A 13,578-nucleotide genomic window follows, 5' to 3' on the forward strand; every position below is an offset into this window, starting at 1 on the left:
AAAAGACATCTAAATTGGGAAAGAAGTCAAACTTCTTTGACATTTCTTTACAAAATGTTCCCAAAACATTTTGTAGATGCTATGATACTCTATATAGAAAACCCAAAAGACCCCACCAAATAATTGCTAGAACTGACAAATGCATTCAGTAAAGTTGCAGGATACAAAGCCAATGTACAGAAATCTGTTACATTTGTATATATCAAAAAATGAAGTGGCAGAAAGAAAAATTGAGGAATCAATACCATTTACAATTGCACCAGAAAACAATAAGATACCTACATGAAAGAGCTGTACTCTGATAACTATTGAACACTGATGAAAGGAAGTGAAATAGCACAAGGAAATGGAATGCCATTCAATGCTCATGGATTTGATGAACAAATATTGTTTAACTGTCTACAATACCTAAAGTGACCTATCCATTTAATACAACTCCTATCAAAATACCAACAGCATTTTTCACAGAACTAGAACAATCCTAAAATTTGTATGGAATGACAAAAGGCCCCAAATAGCCAAAGCAACCTTGAAAAAAGGCAGAGCTGGGTGCACGGTAATGCTGACTTGGAAGTTATATTACAAAACTGTAGTGATGAAAACAGTACAGCACAAAAACAGAGAGATCAGTGGAACAGAATATAAAGCCCTAAAATGAAACCACAACTTTATGATCAACAAAGCTTTGACAAAACAGGAAAGAATACCCAATGAGAAAAAGACAGTCTCTTCAAAAATGGTGTTAGGAAAACTGGACAGCAACATGCAAAAGAATGAAACTGAACCACTTTCTTACACCATACACAAAAATTAAATTCAAAATGGATGAAGGACCTAAATGTGAGACAGCACATTTACGTTTGTAGCAGCATTATCAACAATAGCCAAATTATAGGAAGAGCCCAAATGTCCATTAACTAATGAGTGGGTAAAGAAAATATGAGGTGCTTGGGAGGGAGACAAACCATAAATGACTCTTAATCTCACAAAACAAACTGGGGGTTGCTGGGGGGAGGTGGGATTGGGAGGGGAGAGGGGGCTATGGACATTGGGGAGGGGAGGCGAACCATAAGAGACTATGGACTCTGAAAAACAACCTGAGGGTTTTGAAGGGTCAGGGGTGGGAGGTTGGGGGAACAGGTGGTGGGTGATGGGGAGGGCACGTTTTGCATGGAGCACTGGGTGTTGTGCAAAAAGAATGAATACTGTTACGCTGAAAAAATTAATAAAAAGGGAAAAAAATAAAATTTAAAGAAAAAAATTATTAAGAAAGCTCAAAAAAAAAAAAAGAAAATATGAGGTGTGTGTGAGTGAGTGTGTGTGTGTGTGTGTGTGTGTGTGTGGTTATAATAAGTAAAATAAGTAAATCACGGACAGACAAATACCTTATGATTTCACTCATATGTGGAATTTTAAAAACAAAACAATCAATTTTATGAGGAAACAGAGTGGCAAACCAAGAAACAGACTCTTAACTATAGAGAACAAACTGATGGTTACCAGGGGGAGTAGGGTGCAGGGAATGGGTGAAATAGGTGATGAGCATTAAGGAGGACATTTGTAACTTGCACGCATGTAGTATGTAGGTATTGAGTCACTCAGTTGTACATCTGAAACGAGTATTGCATTATATGTTAACCAACTGGAATTTAAATAAAAAATTTTTAAAAGAAGCAAATATGAACATTTAAGTCCTCAAATCCTTTAGTATTCACATACTCTTTCTTTCTGTTTTATTTCTCAACAGTAGATTTTTCTTAAAGAAAATAAAAAGCATCATGAGAAATAATACAATGATTACAGAGTTCATTCCCTTAGGCATCTCAGACGACCCCCAGCTTTATCTTTTTATTTGTGGCTTATGTATTAAGTGTCACTGGAAACCTAACCATCATCATCCTCACCTTGATAGACTGTCATCTCAAGGCTCCTATATAGTACTTCCTGCAGAATTTCTCCTTCTCAGAAATCACATTCACCAGTGTCTCTATCTCAAGATTTTGGGGGGCAATCATTACAAATATCAAGACCATTTCCTATAACAATGTTTAGCTCAACTATTTTTCTTCATCTTCATGGGTGTTTCTGAATTTGTTCTTCTCACTGCCATGTCTTTTGATTGTTATGATGCCGTCTGAAAGCCTCTTCATTACACCACCATCATGAGCAAAAAAATCTTCATCCTGCTTGTCTTTGGGTCCTGGCTTGGCAGGATTTCTTACCATTTTCCCACCATTCATGTTCATCCTCCAACTAGATTTATGTGCTTCCAATGTACTTGGTCATATCTCTTGTGACTATTTGCCCATTTTACAACTCTCGTGCTCAGATACATGGCTTTTAAAGATGACTGGCTTTTACTTTGCTTTTGTCACTCTGCTCTTCACTTTGGCATTAGTGATTCTCTCCTACCTGTGCATCCTTAGCATGATCCTGAGAATCCCATCTGCTAGTCAGAGGAAAAAAGGCTTTCTCCATGTGCTCCACTCACTTGATTGTCATTTCCATCTCTTATGGGAGCTGTATATTCATGTATGTCAAGCCTTCAGCAAGAGAAATAGCATCACTGACCAAAGGAGTAGCTATTCTCAACACCTCAATTGCCCCCCCCCCATGTTGAACCCTTTTATTTATGCCCTGGTGAACCAGCAAGGAAAACAAGTTTACAAAAACTTACTTAACATTGTTGTTGAGAAAGAAGTGAAAATATATGTTAACAATGAATGGATGTCATTGTGAATATTCAACAAAGAAAAAATAAAATTTCAACTTCTACAATATCCTTCCATATCCATCTCAGAGATACTTGCAAGGCTGAGCACTTTGTTGAAGCTTTCTTTAAACTGAAAGTAACCATGTTGTGTCTTTCCTTCAAATTGTCTGCAGGTTCCACATTCTCACTGATTTACGGTTCCAAATAGAAATTCCATGGCTATAAAATATAAGCTATTTTCTGATTGTTCTGAATAATAAAAATATTGCATTGTATTATATACTGGAATGGTGAATGAGTAAACACTGTCTTAATCAATTCTTAATTTTTGTTACTAATATCACATTTTCTTTCCTAAAGTTATAAAAAATATGAAATTAGCTGTAACAACCATATTTTTTGCAAACCATCTTCAGTGTCTGTCCAGTTTTCCAATTCAGCTAGTTGACTTGAGGGTTTCTATTACTACAAATGATTTGAAGGTCATATGTCTTCTGTTTTCTAGTTATACTTAAGGCATGTGACATGCCATTTTTTACATACTCTCCTTCTTTATCTGCATTATTTTTAAATATATAATAGGTGAATAGTTAGGTGTATTAGTGTAATGATGACACTCATGCCTCCAGGACATTTGATGGGAATTCCATAAAATCTGTTCTATAGAGAACATTATTATTGTGCCTTAAACTGAACTAGATATGTCCTAAACCACATCACATTTAATCTTCACAGGTATATGGCAAATTAGACTAATTATCTCTTCTTTACAAGTGTGTAAATAGATGTTCAAAAAAGTTGCACTATTTGCCTGAGGTCTTCAGCTATAACAGCCAGTATCATAACCTAATTTGAAAAATGAAACAAACTGACAAAAAATTATTTGCTTTAGTATATATACAATTGAAACTCACTAAAGACCTCCATATTTTGCATAGCTTTCACAAAGGACCTGCATAATTTTACTGGTGCTTTTCATTCATACTATCTCATTTGGACATGACTATATTATTGTAGTCTAGTCAGAGATGGTACTAACCCCTATTACTATACTTGGCATACAAATTAGAACATTAACTAAAATAAGAATTTCTTCAACTGCTGTTGGTTATGAACAATACTGTGAGTGAGAAAAAAAAATCTAAAGTATGAGCATTATTATGACACTAAAACTTCTTATTAGAAGTCAGATTAAAAATCATGGAGTGAGGGGCGCCTGGGTGGCTCAGTGGGTTAAGCCACTACCTTTGGCTCAGGTCATGATCTCAGGGTTCTGGGATCGAGTCCCGCATCGGGCTCAGCAGGGAGCCTGCTTCCCTCTCTCTCTCTCTGCCTGCCTCTCTGTCTACTTGTGATCTCTCTCTGCCAAATAAATAAATAAAATCTAAAAAAAAAAATAATGGAGTGAATGAATAGACTTAGTACAAGGTGGTAGATAACCAGTTTAAAAAACACACCATTGAGTAGAGATGCATTCAGTGGAGATCTGTATTAGGAATTAAGATATTTGGTTGCTAATCTCTGTCTGAAAAGTAATGTCAAAGGAAACAAACTTCACACTTAGTGCTTGTTGTTGCTTACTGTTGGGTTTTATTTCTCCTATCTCATTGGACAATCTTTCAAGCTTCCTGTTTCAACTACAATACTAATGTGTACTATGTTTTATATTCTTTAGCGTTTGTACACATTCCTGTTCTTGCAATTTTTTTAAGATTTTATTTATTTATTTGACAGAGATCACAAGTAGGTAGAGAGGCAGGTGGGAAGGGGGGGAAGCAGACTCCCCACTGAATGGAGCTCCTGATGCGGGGCTCAATCCTAGGACCCTGAGATCATGACCTGAGCCAAAGACAGAGGCTTGACCCACTGAGCCAACCAGGTGCCCCCTTTTCTGGCAATTTTGATTCACTGAATTATTTCCATTGAGCCAGGGAACTCATAAAATATTAACTACTCTGTACAAGTTAAATCTGTGTAAAAACCATGCCAAAAATTTTTAACACACCTTCTTTTTTTTTTTTTTTGTCCTTTATATATTTGGTCTTTCTTACTCTCTATAGTTAAATATGTATATTCCTCCTAGAAAAAATGGGAAGAACAAGACAAAAATATTGATGATAGAAAACATCATTGTTCAATGGCATAGAGAAGGCTATCAGAAATGCTTGCTTCCCTAGATGATAATGATGATATTTGCAATATTTTACTATTACAGGCAATCTGTGTTTGTGAACCTGTATGAAAAGCAGAGTTAAGCCTGACATACAAAAGGCAGTGAAAATCTCTCAAGCCTTATTATTGACTCATTAGTTCAACTTTTAATCAAATTAAATGGAGTATATTGGGGTTAGGATTTGCAACTGGATATATTAAAAAGTATAAAAACAGGATAGTATATTTTGTTTTACTAAACCAATTAATTTCTTTTCAGTTAAGAACAGGAAGTTACTATGGCTATGTGTGTTGCCATTTGGAGTTCGGTTACAGATATTGTGTTCAAGAGGACAGACTTTAATTTCAGGAAGCATAAGATTATATTCGACACTTGCTAGCTATGTGAATTTGTGTAAGGTATACCATCTCTACGAGCCTCAATTCTTCAATGGGAATATAGAATAAGAGAACAAAACTTTTCATAACTGTGTTTAAGGACTGTGAGATAAATAATAAAAGTTCTAAAATCACTGAAATAAATTGCCTTTGAAAAATCACAACTACCATGAGCATCCTTCCCAAAGTTTGAAATTAATACCAACTAAAACAAAAATAAATAAAGCAGTTATTCATATATCCTAGTGTCACATAAATTATAGAACATGTTCACGTATATTAGTTGAATTAATTCTCAGAACACTCCTTACATTTTAACTCCATGTCAAATGAAGAAAAATGAAGCTTAAAAGACTTTAGTAACATCTAAAGTCACAAATCACTAAGTGACTCATTTTTCATCCATGCTTTTCTTTTTTTTTTTTTTTAAGTTTTTATTCATCTCCTTGACAGACAGAGATCACAAGTAGGCAGAGAGGCAGGCGGAGGTGGGCGGGAGCAGGCTCCCTGCTGAGCAGAGAGCCAGATGTAGGGTTCCATCCCAGGCCCCTGATTAGAAGGAAGAGTCTTTAACCCATTGAGCCACCCAGGAGCCCCAATCCATGCCTTTCTAATGACAAAAAAAAAAATATGTTCTGTAATAAATAAACTAACCCTGTAATGTCAAAAATATGAATTAATAATAAGTTTTAATGTCATAATTTTATTAATAATTTATTTAGTTTCCTTCTTTGTTCAAATTATAGATGGCTGATTAATAAACTCAAAATATAAGGTTATGTGTTAATATTCAGCAAAAACCCCTAGAGATATGAGAGTTATCATTTCTGAAAATATTATTAAATATAATTTGGTACTTTCTTTTTTCCTTGATTTGTTTCTATGCACAAATGTATGAATTATAAAACCCGATCTTCTCATCCTTGATGAAATGAATAAATGTAAATAATTGAGATTTCTCCAGGAAAATGGTCATCCAAAATAATTATGAAGAACAGTGAAAGACAATTCCAATAAACTAATTCTTCCAGTCACTCAGTGGAGTCAACTGTGGAGATGTTGTTTCATTCGGGCAGAGTTTTCACATGATCTCTAGTTAATTTGTCAAGAATGAATGAGTAGTGCCAGAAAAGTATTTCAGTGTTACTATCAAGCTGAGCTAGATATTGTCCATAATATTAATTAAATTATTTTTCTTTCCTCTAATATATTAAGATGAATGTGAACAACTCATTCTGAACAATTTATTAAAGGAAAAAGAAACTTGGTAACATGATCAACAGAGCAAATTTCTTTGGAGTACTCTGTGAATATATTTTTCTAATGACTTTTAAAGGACTTTAACTAAACATAAGTGAATAAATACATAAAATAAAAAAAAAACAGACTATCAAAGTTACTGCATCACTAAGGGAGACTTCCATCCAGCACAACAGAAAGAATTATTTAAGTTTTTTCTATTTTAAAATACCTGAAATGAAGTGCAACCAGTCAAAAGTCTTAGACTGCCAATGTGGCATCCTTTGAGACTTCAATCTCATGTATTTTTTAAAATAGAGTTATTTTCTTACCTTGAACATCAATGAAATTGCCATTGACTAGTTTATCAGAGATATTAATTAGTCACCATTTATATTTACTTGATGGTAAAAATTTCAAAAGTGTAAGATATCAACTTTTTAAAAGAGATTTTATTTATTTCAAAGAGAGAGAGAGTGGGTGTGAGCTGGCAAAACAGAGGGGACAGAGAGGGATAGGGGAAAAGAATATGAAGCAAACTCCATGATGGGCATAGAGACTGACTCAGGGTTCCATCCCACAAACTTGAGATCATGATCTGAGTCAAAACCAAGAGTGGGTCGGTCATTCAACTGACTGAGCTACCCAGGCACCCCATGATACCGATGTGTTAAGAACAAAACCTCTGAAGATGCTTTCTAGACTTCTTATTTAGCCAATATTCAGTATTATGTTTCAATTTCAATTTTATTTACTATTCTTAAAAATTATTTATTTTTGTGACAGAGAAAGAGAGAGAGAGAGTGGAGAGAGGGCCAATGGGGGCCACGGAGAGAATCCCAAGCAGACTCCTCCCTGAGCACTGAGCCTAACGCAAGCCTGGATCTAATGACCCTGAGATCATGACCTGGATAAAAACAAACAGTCAGTGGCTCAACTGACTGGGCCACCAAGGCACCCCTCTAGTTTCACTTTTCAATGGCTCTGTGAATCTGTCTCAGGAATCCTTAGAAAGCAAGTCAAAATTGTTTGAAAGGAGTGGAAAGAATGTGTATCCTACTGGCATAAGCCATTACACTGAACTGGAATAAGTATATTAAATACATATTTAGTTAGTGAAATAACCAAATGAGGTGGAATTATTCCAAGAGGTCTTAAGTGCTATAATTGAACTGTATATCCAAGTGGGATTTAATCTAAGAGCAAAAACAATAGCTTAAAAAAATCTTAAGTTGTTCCTAGGAAGGAATAATATGGCGGATAGTAGTGCTGTCACTGTTATTCTAATGCTGCTCTATATACAGTGTGAGGAAAAGAAGCAAATGAAGATGAATACAATATTAGAAACTTCTCTAATTCCATCCATAGCCAGAGTTCTCATTATGAGATAAAGAATATATAAAGGGGGGTGCCTGGGTGGCTCAGTGGGTTAAAGCCTCTGCCTTCGACTCAGGTCATGATCCCGGGGTCCTGGGATCGAGCCCCACATCGGGCTCTCTGCTCTGTGGGGAGCCTGCTTCCTCCTCTCTCTGCCTGCCTCTCTGCCTAGTTGTGATTTCTCTCTGTCAAATAAATAAAATATTTTAAAAAAAGAATATATAAAGGGGTCCCTGGGTTGTTCAGTTGATTATGCATCTGCCTTCATTTTAGGCCACGATCCCAGAGTCCTGGGATTGAGCCCTGCACCAAGGTCCCTGCTCAGCAGGAGAGTCTGCTTCTCCTTCTCCCTCCACCCTTAGTGCCTGCCACACATATGCTCTCTCTCTCAAATAAAGAAGACTTTAAATTAAAGATATATGTATATATATATATAGCTATATATATCTTTATTTTATTAATAAATATATATTAATATATAACATATATATGTATATGGTAGAAGGAGTTTCATAAAAATATTGCAGTCCTAAATTTGAATGATTGATTGAAATTGCCCTCATAGGCATTTTACTTTAAAAAATATATATACATGGGGCACCTGGGTGGCTCAGTGGGTTAAGCCACTGCCTTCGGCTCAGGTCATGATCTCAGGGTCCTGGGATCAAGCCCCACATCGGGTTCTCCACTCAGTGGGGAGCCTGCTTCCGCCTCTCTCTCTCTGCCTGCCTCTCTGTCTATTTGTGATCTCTCTTTCTCTCTCTCTCTCTCTCTGTGTCAAATAAATAAATAAGATCTTTTAAAAAAAAGAAATATATATGTGTGTGTGTGTGTGTGTGTGTGTGTGTGTGTGTGTGTGTGTGTGTGGTGTCTGGGTGACTCAATGGGTTAAGTGGTTGCTTTTAGCTCAGGTCATGATCCCAGGGTCCTGGAATTGAGCCCCACCTTGGGCTCCCTGCTCAGTGAGCAGTCTGCTTCTCCCTCTCCCTCTGTTCCTTCCCCCATTCGCCTGCTACCACGCACTCCTGCTTTCTCTCTCACTTGTGCTCTTTCTCTCTCAAATAAATAAATGAAGTCTTTTTTTCTTTTTTTTAAATTTGATTTCTTTTCAGTGTAACAGAATTCATTGTTTATGCACCACACCCAGTGCTCCATGCAATATGTGCCCTCCATAATACCCACCACCAGGCTACCCCAACCTCCCACAACCACCCCTTCAAAACGCTCAGATTATTTTTCAGAGTTCATTATCTCCCATGGTTCATCTCCCCCTCCAATACATCACCACTAGCCATAAGGGAGATTCAAATTAAAACCTCATTGAGATACCACCTTACAGCAATTAGAATGGCCAAAATTAGCAAGACAGGAAAAAATGTGTGTTGGAGATGATGTGGAGAAAGGGGAACCCTCTTACACTGTTGGTGGGAATGCAAGTTGGTGCAGTCACTTTGGAGAACAGTGTGGAGATTCCATAAGAAATTAAAAATAGAGCTTCCCTATGACCCTGCAATTGCACTGCTGGGTATTTACCCCAAAGATACAGATATAGTGATAGGAAGGGCCATTTGTACCCCAATGTCCATAGCAGCAAAGGCCATGGTCACCAAACTGTGGAAAGAACCAAGATGCCCTTCAATGGATGAATGGATAAGGAAGATGTGGTCCATATACACTATGGAGTATTGTGCCTCCATCAGAAAGGATGAATACCCAACTTTTGAAGCAACATGGACAGGACTGGAAGAAATTATGCTGAGTGAAATAAGCCAAGCAGAGAGAGTCAATTATATGGTTTCCCTTATTTGTGGAGTATAACAAATAACATGGAGGACATGGGGAAATAAATGAAATGTTTTTTTTAAAATACTGTGTGCTGGCCCTATCCACTGAAAATACCTAGAAAGGACGATCAAACTCATAGTAATTTTCACAGCTAGTACCCAGTTTCTTACCTTGATTCACATTTCCTAACCAATATAAGGAAGCCTCTTTGGAGAAATGACTCAGTCTAGTTCTAATACAGAAAAATGTAGCACGAGCCTGGAAACACTTGCCCTACAAGATGTGAAGGAAACAATCAAAGAGGAAAAGTGTACTCTCCAAAAAAGAAGGGTCTCCCCCCTGACTAAAGCATTCCAAAGAGAGAGGAATGACAATTTCAATCTCCCTTGAAATACGTATGTCAATCACTAATGTGTCCTACAACAAATACAAAATTTATAGAGCCATGTATTCCTAAATTTACCAACAAAAATATACTAGACAACCAACTCTGACTACTGAATAGAAATGAAGTAGGTATTCACCTGTGCTTTTTCATGTAAACTGTAACAATGAATAAGCAAATGATAAATAACAGACTGTGTGGCTCAGTGGATTGGGCCTCTGTCTTCAGCTCGGGTCGTGGTCTCAGGGTCCTGGAACGAGCACCACATCGGGCTCTCTGCTCCGCGGGGAGCCTGCTTCCTCCTCTCTCTCTGCCTGCCTCTCTGCCTCCTTGTGATCTCTCTCTCTCTCTGTCAAATAAATAAATAAATAAATCTTTAAAAAATAACGTAGTTATTTTGCAGCACATCATGAATTAAAGGATCCAACCATTGATCAACAGTAGCTGCTAAGAATAAAAAAAGACTAAGCATATATCTCCTCTTAATAGTTGCAAAAAATTCCCAAACCTAAATTTTTGGGAAAAAAAGTTCCCAAATCTAAACCTGGATTAAGAATCTAAATAGCAGTTACAGGAAATCCTGGGAATGAGAATGCAGTCAAATGAGCATCACTGCACCGGTGCCTCCCATGAATATGAGAGAGCTTCTTGTTGCCTATTAATGGGGCTTTTAGGGTAAAAACATGACAGCATTTCATTCTTGCAACAGAACTGATCTACAAGATCACCATATTATACACTTAAAGTTGCTGAGAGAGTAAATCTTAAATGTTCTCACCACAAAAAAGAAAAGGTAAATATACCAGTGAAAGATGTGCTAGCTAACCCTACCTTGGTAATCATTTCACAATGCACAAGTGTCTAAAATCAACACATTGTTCCCCTCAAACTTACACAATGTTATATAGGTCAATTCTAGCTCAACAAAGCTGAAAAAAATATAAATGAAGTGGACAAGGGTATCACTCTCTATGATATAAAGCCACATCTGCCAGCATGCGCCTTTACGGACTGCTCCTTTAAGTACGTTAAATAAATATAGTATGCAGTCATAAAGTTGAGTTATGCCTACCTTTTCCTTCCATTTTTCACCACACTCTGTTCTAATTCCCCTCTTCTAGTAAGTAATTTATTTCCAAATATTATCCTAGCTGTGATTTAGTTCTGAATTGGTGACTGTATTATTTGATTATATAAATTCATTATTATGTATTTTATGTTAAATGTATGTTTTGTTATTTAATTTAGATGCATAACACTTATTTAATATTAAGAAGTTATTACATCATATCTAGTTATAGCAGTGTTGATAATCCTGACTCCATCTCTCGTCCTCCATTTCAAGAGCAATGATCCAGGCTCCCTAAAGTTTAATGGATGCCCTGACGAGAATGCAGGAAGGCTCCTTCTGAGGTCCCTAAATCAGCACACAACAAGGCACCACTAGAGATAAAGGCCAAGATGAAAATTAAGATGATCAAATTGACCCTGCAATTAAATATTGCTATTGTAAAGAGGACTAAATTGGTTAACCAATGTAATAATGTTTTTTAAGACTGTGAGTATGATATGTGCATTATAATAGTTATTGGACTTAGAATTATTAAATGGCCTTGCTTCTTGAGGCCTCAACATTAATAAAGCCTAAGGATAAACAACAGCAAAAAAGGGCATGTTGAAAACTCTATATTTCAAGAAGATTAAATATAAATTAGATTATGATTTATTTTTGTAAGAAAGATTTCACAACTGTTTTTGTTTCTCATGAAATATTAAGTAATTGTGATTAGTGGAAGTAATTATTCTGTAGAAGTCAACATTATAGGACTTCTGTGAGATACAGGATGAACACAACCATTCTCAAGGGAGATTCACTATAGAGAAGAGTTTAAAAGCTACTGTGAAATGCAAGAATGGCTTCCAGAAATCCCTCATGGTCTATAAATATACAGTGTGAACTGGACTTGATCTTGTTCCCAGGAGATCCATGAACAACCTTATTTTGAGGTCAAAACAAGTAGTCTTGGAAAATTTGAGGTATAAGTCCAAGTGAAGGGAAATCAATCTAGTTTAAGAATACCCCAATAATGTTATATCCCTTTCAGTCCTCTCTTTAAATCGTGCTTTCTTAAATTTTTAGATTAACATTATTGAAGAGGACTATTGTATTATTTCCACATTTTTAAAAGTTTCTGACATTCCATTTTTATTTCCTGAATTATTTTCCTTGAGCCATCATAAAATAGAGACAAAGCAAATCAAATTTGATTAGAGTGAATGTTGCTGGAGTCTGGCAGAGATGCAATGATTTACATTCTATTCTTCATGCACAAATCTGACAATCTAAAACAAAAGGGAGGACTGTCATAAACTTAACAATCAAAATCTACAGCACTGGATATCCAGCACAGCTGGGAAATAGCTGAATAGGTTAGTAGAAATGGCAGAGGTTTTCCTATATGCTTCAGGAATAACCTTATAGATAAGTTTTCTCATGTAAAAGGTAAGTGTGCGGCAGAATTGCAAGAGAATCAAACATTTCTCATAAAGCTAATAAGTAAGAAAGAAGGATCAGATGGAAAATCTGGGTGACAGTAGATCTGAGGCAAATACTTATTTTTTCAATTTGTACTTTAGTGTAAAATGGAAAACTAGATAAATATTGCATATCCCTTTATGCTCAAATACAAAAATGTTTCTATATATACATTCCTAGCAAGTCACAGATGTCAAACATTAATGATTTCAATGGACTTGTAAGACAAAGCAAGAAGTATGTGAGTATGTTCTCTGTTAAATAAAGTATTTAGGTTATATAGTTTATCATATGGTGAATACATATATATTACTATATAATATATATATAGACTGCTCACATACAGTATAGATAACTACACTAGAAACTATTAATATAAAATACAGTTACTAATTAATTTAAATAATTTATAATTAATACTGTGCTTCATTTGCTAGGAAAATTAATTGATTTCTCATCTCATAAAACATATAACTATACTGTTGTTAATTAGGCTTCTAAATTTCACTTTAACCTTGTGATGGAATTAAGATCATCCATCTCTATTTTTTAGGTGGGAGTATCCATTAACAAATATGTGACAGAAAAAAAAAGAAAAATGCCTATTTCTCTTAATTTGTCAACAAAAATGCAATGATATGCATGAATTGGACAAAGTAAGAAGTACTGATTTTATTTACCATCTTTCAATGATGTGAGTTATTGTATAAAGGTTTCCAAATTTCTTCTGCTACATTTCTTTTTCTTTTTTTTGACTCCTGCTAAATTTCAAAGAAATGTAAGAAAACTAAAAAAACAAAACTCACAACCAAATGCAACCAAATGCAAACAAGAGGATCAAAAGAAAATAAGACCATCAAGGACTATTGAATGTATTTTACAATGGTATCAATGATGGTGATATTGATCATCATGAATTATAACTTGCATCTCCTCCCTTTAATTCTCTGGCCACCTAAATAACTTTAAAAGAAGACAAGGAGAGAGAGAGGA

General features: G+C 35.7%; 1 pseudogene; it reads left to right on the plus strand.

The window, feature by feature from the left end:
- Positions 1-2,075: 2,075 nt before the first annotated feature.
- Positions 2,076-2,620, plus strand: LOC123946424 (annotated as a pseudogene).
- The last annotated feature ends 10,958 nt before the right edge of the window (positions 2,621-13,578 follow it).

This window comes from Meles meles, chromosome 7 (genome assembly GCF_922984935.1).
Source record: "Meles meles chromosome 7, mMelMel3.1 paternal haplotype, whole genome shotgun sequence".
NCBI lineage: Eukaryota > Metazoa > Chordata > Mammalia > Carnivora > Mustelidae > Meles > Meles meles.